The sequence below is a fragment of the Schistocerca gregaria genome, unplaced genomic scaffold, assembly GCF_023897955.1.
Source record: "Schistocerca gregaria isolate iqSchGreg1 unplaced genomic scaffold, iqSchGreg1.2 ptg000335l, whole genome shotgun sequence".
NCBI classification, from domain to species: Eukaryota; Metazoa; Arthropoda; class Insecta; order Orthoptera; family Acrididae; genus Schistocerca; species Schistocerca gregaria.
In genome coordinates, this window is record NW_026061800.1 from 246,854 (window position 1) to 253,258 (window position 6,405).

The 6,405-nt window shown below is 40.2% G+C and overlaps 1 non-coding gene across 1 annotated transcript; it reads right to left on the reverse strand.

Moving 5' to 3' along the window:
* Positions 1 to 5,481: 5,481 nt before the first annotated feature.
* On the reverse strand, positions 5,482 to 5,556 carry Trnat-ugu (transfer RNA threonine (anticodon UGU)). The gene has a single exon. It is a non-coding gene; the product is annotated as a tRNA-Thr (tRNA).
* Between the last annotated feature and the right edge of the window lie 849 nt (positions 5,557 to 6,405).

The following is a 6,405-nucleotide window of genomic DNA, read 5'->3' on the forward strand; positions in this document are numbered from 1 at the left end:
ATACATGTTCATGAACCTGAGAGAAAATCAGTCCATAAGTTTAAGCAAACGCTATCAGCAGTACAATGAGAATCAGCTAAATTTTTCAATTAACTCCTCGACAGAATAAAAGGAGTGACCCATGAGGAAACACTCCAGTTTAGATTTGAAAGCGCGTGGATTACTGCTAAGAGTTTTGAATTCGAGTGGCAGCTTATTGAAAATTGATGCAGCAGTATACTGCACACATTTTTGCACATGAGTTAAGGAAGTCCGATCCAAATGGAGGTTTGATTTCTGCCGAGTATTAACCGAGTGAAAGCTGCTTATTGTTGGAAATAAACTAATATTGGTAACAAGAAACGACAATAAGGAATATACATATTGAGAGGCCAATGTCAAAATACCCAGACTCCCTGAACAGAAGTCGACAAGAGGTTCGTGAACTCACACCACTTTTTGCCCAAACCTCCAGTTTCTGAGCCAAAAATATCCTTCTAGAATGGGAAGAGTTACCCAAAAACATAATACCATACGACATAAGTGAATGGAAATAAGCAAAGTAGACTAATTTACTTGTCGAAGTATCACTCACTTTCGGCACCGTTCCAATAGTGAAAATGGCAGTATTAAGTCTTTGAACAAGATCCTGAACGTGGGCTTTCCACGACATCTTACTATTTATTTGAACACCTAGGAATGTGAACCGTTCAGTTTCACCAATCATATGCCCATGCTGTGAAATTAAAACGTCAGGTTTTGTTGAATTGTGTGTTAGAAAATGTAAAAACTGAAGCTTACTGTGATTTAACGTTAGTTTATTTTCTACAAGCCATGGACTGAGGTCATGTACTGCACTACTTGAAACGGAGTCAATGTTGCACCCAACATCCTTTACTACCAAGCTAGTGTCATCAGCAAACAGAAATATTTTAGAGTTACCCGTAATACTTGAGGGCATATCATTTATATAAATAAGGAACTGGAGCGGCCCCAACACTGATCCCTGAGGAACCCCCTCCCCCTTGACAGTACACCACTCAGATCCCTCATCACACTGTATTACTTTCCCCCATTCCCGTAGATCGTTCCCTAATGATCTTCCTGAAACACTCTACAACTTCTGATTCTGTCAGTTCTTTCAGGTCCCATCTCCTGAAATTCCCACCTTTTTCCAGTTTCTTCAGTTTAATCTACAGTTCATAATCAATATATTGTGATCAGAGTCCACATTTGCCCCTGGAAATGTCTTACAATTTAAAATCTGGTTCCTAAATCTCTGTCTTACCATTATATAATATATATAAAATATTGCAGTATCTCCAGGTCTCTTCCACGTATACAATCTTCTTTCATGATTTTTGAACCAAGTGTTAGCTATGATTAAGTTATGCTCTGGGCAAAAACCTACCAGGCGGCTTCCTCTTTCATTTTTTACCCCCATTCCATATTCACCTACTACGTTTCCTTTTCTTCCATTTCCTACTGTCGAATTCCAGTCACCCATTAATACTAAATTTTCATCTCCCATCACTATCCGAATGATTTCTTTTATCTCATCACACATTTCATCAATTTCTTCATCATCTGCGGACTACTTTTACGACTTTAATAGGCGTGGGATTCGTGGCTATCTTGGCCACAACAATGCGTTCACTATGCTGTTTGTAGTAGCTTACCCGCATTCCTATTTTTATTAATTATTAGACCTACTTATGCATTAGCTTCATATTAGCCTTCCTAATACTAAAATCTATATCCGATGTTAACAATGACGCCGGTGGATGGACTATCAGGAAATTACTGACCGTCGAGAAAGTCACAAATATAACCGACAAGCTTATGGGCCCTTCACAGGAAAAGGTTTTTTGCCAGAAAACGGGGAAAATTGAAACCCAGCAAATGAGTAAAAAAATGTATATTCACTGACAAAAAAAATAGTGTACGCACACAACTTACACAACAATAGTCTGGGATTACTCTATTACGTAATACAGTTTTTGTGATTGTATCTTGCAGCTTTAGTTATTTTTAATTAAAAGAGGCTTTAAAAGGACAGAAAGAACGTGTTGGACTACGCTACAGATCGTTCTGTTAGCACAGTCTTTACTTTGTAATCACTTTCGTTGACTTCGGCAACTCTCAACAGAAATCTCCAACCTAACCGAGACAATGTGCTACGATACAGCCGAGATCATGACAAGAGAATGGGCTACATCACACTCGAAGTAAATGTATATAGGTAAGGATCCCCATGACCTGTATACGTCTGTTATAAAAAATCTCCAAGCCACTCTCCTCAAATAGACCGCAATCTTCTCTTGACCTTCAACTGTTACTATTTCAGAATTAGAAACCAGATTCAAAGAAAATTTGGCTACAAGGCACAAAACTAGAAAAATAAAAATAATAAAAGTGAGAACGTGAAACATGTTAGCAATAACCATAAACAGGAGATTTACAGAAAATATAATTGAGAAAGGAAATCATTAATATTATCGACCGTTTAAGAACTCTAGGCTACGAAATGGATAAAACCACATATCGAATAAGTGGTGGAAGAGTTAGTGTGTTTTAAGATTAAATCCAAACAAGAATTAGAGAAAAATATATCGAAGCAAGGCCTCTATTACGAAAAATTGCTAAATCTCGAGACAAATTGTGTCCTTCTGTATTAGATGAAATGTTTTGGCCCCTAGTACGGATGAAACAGTATCTGCAGTATCAACAGGAACTTCGGACATGTGTTTCATATTTCATCCAAGCCTGCAGTCTATAAATATTTAAACAAAATACTAAAACAAAATACCACTACAGGGGAATTACTTACGAAGTAGTTCTTGGTAAAGAAACACAGGACACAATTACGTATGTAGGCTTAATACGAACTACAACTGTGTTTATAAATCGCTATAGTTGCCTTGGACTAACGACGGGCAAATATCAATATAATCTTTACGCTTTTCAAAGCTGTTATCCATGAAAAAGCCAAACTACGTATCGTGAACAAAATACAATTTAACACCGAAACAATGACATTAGCTGACAATGGGCACAGACTTTAGTCAATGGGCACTGTTGAAATTTTGTGCCAGACCAGGATTAGCACCCGAGTCCCCTGGTTACGAGGGAGAGGCAATGATCACTGTGTCCGAATTACACAGTGGTCAACAGAATAGCACGAACTGCCCGAGCATGCCGTTCTTTAGATCCAAATTCTCAATTTCTCCATAGACTGCTAATGCACTGCTCCTTGAACATAATCCTCCTCCCCTTAATTATACAGTACATGGCCAAAAAAACAGACACCGAATATATGCAAACTTGGCCTTACGAACATTGCAGACGTCGTCTATGTAACACACGTCAAACTTCAAAGAATTTACCAATTCGTTGCATTGTTTACTATAGACCACAAATCAAGTAACGTAAAAAAAGCACTGCGTCTATTGAGATCATGATTCAGAGTTAAAAAAAACTAATAAGTCGCCTACATATTACAGTTGCTGCCGAAAGAGGAGAACCATTATTTTCCCACAAAAGGAAATATAGTTAAAATTACGCTTCTATTTCGGTTAGTTTATGCGGTTACTAAAATTTGCAGTGAAAGTTACATAGTGGACTCTACCCTCCCCCCACCAGAAACGTAGTTATCGTGGCTGTTGTGAGACTTTTGTACACAGTTAGAGAAAGTGTGTTAAATGTGGCGCGGACGGAAACGCTAGGCTACGCTACAGGGCAATCTGCTCGCACAACGTTTAGTCGGCATTCATAATCGTTGGCGTAAACAACTCTCAATCAAATTACCACCTTCCAACCTAACTTAGATCTCGGGCTACACTACCAATCGGCCAGTCATCACAACCAAAAATTCATTGAGGGGGGTGGGGGGATTTCCTGTAGCTCTCTCTAATGTATCTCTAGGCAAAACTGCCAGTTTTGTCAGACTCAACAGCAAGATTTACCAATGGTAAACACTTTTGAGACGGCTCGTAATTTTAGAATAGTCCTCTTCGTCTTACTTGGCATAAATTGTTCGCTGGCGTCCCAGCAGCTAGCTCCCTCAGTGTCTGCTTCTGCCATCGCACCACGCTAGTCTGCTGTTGTCCTAGCAGACCGAACGCACCGCACATCCGGTACCTTCGGAACCACTCACTGGCCAGTTAGCTACTGAGCGGAACACTGTTTACATCGTGAAAGGAAAACTATGCAAAGATGTACACTTAAATGGCACGACTGAGTAGCACACACACAGTAATATCTGAGGAATGTCCTTCGACACGCGCAGAACGAAAGTCTTCTCGCGAACGTACAGCGTCTCTGAAAAAAAATCTCGTGACTATATTCCGGCGTTACGGCCAGGTTCTCATACAAATGAGCAAAAAAGGGTACATTTGAAAAACTTTTTGAGACAATGAAAATACATTCGAAAGATCTGTTTGGGAATTACGAGTGACAATACTATGAGCTTAATTTTAGATTTTCAATAAAAAATGGCGCCCGTAATTATGATTTGATCAAGGGCCTGCGAGACTGGAGTACGCAGAGCGCGTGCAGTGTGGCACCTCATATGTTACCTGAATTCAAAAATGGGAAACATCAGTTGATACTACATTATTCCTCTGAAATTGAAAATGGATAACATCAGTCGATAAAACATAAAATTTATGGGAGCGTATACCTAACCGCAATGAAACAACCTTAAATTTAACGATACAGTGCTAATTCGAACTTTGAGTTCGATTTTTGAGGGTTTGTTTCACTCCTTATGCCTACACAAAAATTAGTTAATATTAACAAATGTCATATTATAGCTATAAGTTCCTAAGAAAAGTGTTTACTTTTAGGGGTCAGAGGTAGATGTTAAGAGAACGAACCACTTTTAATTTATGCTGCATGCCGTTCTGAGAAAATAGTTACCCGAAAAAAATGTGTTCAAAGTTTAGGGAAAACATTTAGTTATATTATTACTTCGATTTGCATGAACTGAGTGTTACATATATATTTTTAATGTCGCTGAAAACGAATCTGAAGTCAGATTTTCAATATTCAAAACAGCTAATCCAATACGGAGGGCAACCGATTATGTTTTGACCAATTTTTACCAAAAATGTATTTTCGTTATTTACGTTTAGTCTGCAAGTCAAGGAGTATTTATCAACCCTTCCTCTACCTCTGATTGTTCCTAGACAGCAACTTCCTGTTCTTCTTGGCAGGAAAAGCCGATCTGTCAAAGCTGGATATGCAGCACTCGGCAGCCTGCACTTGATATTCGTCCGTATTTTCGGTGAGTATGTTTGCATGCATTCTGCAGTATGAATCATTTTGAGCACGTGCGACACGGGACGAGTTATCATCTACATCTATATGGATACCCTGCAAAACACATTTAAGTGCCTGGCAAAGGGTTCATCGAATCACCTTCACAACTGATAATTAATTGAAACCCTCAGCTGCCGACAGGTGTTGTTGATATACTTCGATGGGGACAGCTGAAAAGTGTGCCCCTACTGGGACTCGAACCCAGAATCTCCTGCTTACAAGGCAGACGCTCAATCCATCTGAGCCATCGAGGGCACACATGAACAGCACGACTGCAGGAATTTATCCCTCGCACGCTTCCCGTGAGACTCACATCCCCAACCGTCCACAATCCGCATACGTAATGTACTTAATAGGTATTTGTCCATCCACTCATTACTGGCTCACACTAAGGTGACGATTCCCGTAAGAGTTCCGGCAACCTGTGCGCATTCGCACAGACGAAGGTCAATGGCTGGGTAACGTTTAACCATAGATATGAAGATAGTAACTGCTCTCGAAAGAACAGGCGCCACTGACGACCTTGCAACTCTTCTAGAATACATGATAGACCGGCCGATGTGGCCGAGCGGTTGTAGGCGCTTCAGTCGGGAGCCACGCGACCGCTACGGTCGCAGGTTCAAATCCTGCCTCGAGCATGGGTGTGTGTGATGTCCTTAATTTAGTTAGGTTTAAGTCGTTCTAAGTTCTAGGAAACTGATGACCTCAGATGTTAAGTCCCAAAGTGCTCAGAGCCATTTGAACCATCAGTCCCTATGTTTACACACTACTTACAGTAACTTATGCTAAGGACAACACACACACAACCATGCCCGAGGGAGGACTCGAACCTCCAACAGGGGGAGCCGCGCGAACCGTGACAAGGCGTTGGACACATGGCGGGTACCCCGCGCGGCTCATGGCAGCCGTGACACTGCTTCAAACAATGGACTGTAGAAACTTTTGTAAAGCACGGATTAAAAAAAAAAAAAACTTTCTGTTCCAAGAGTCTAGACAAGTACACCTTTAAAAAATGCAACTACAAAGAAATTGAATTTTCGAACGTTTTGAATGAGAACCTGTCCTTATGGAACACCATTGATCAAATGTCACAGGGATTATATA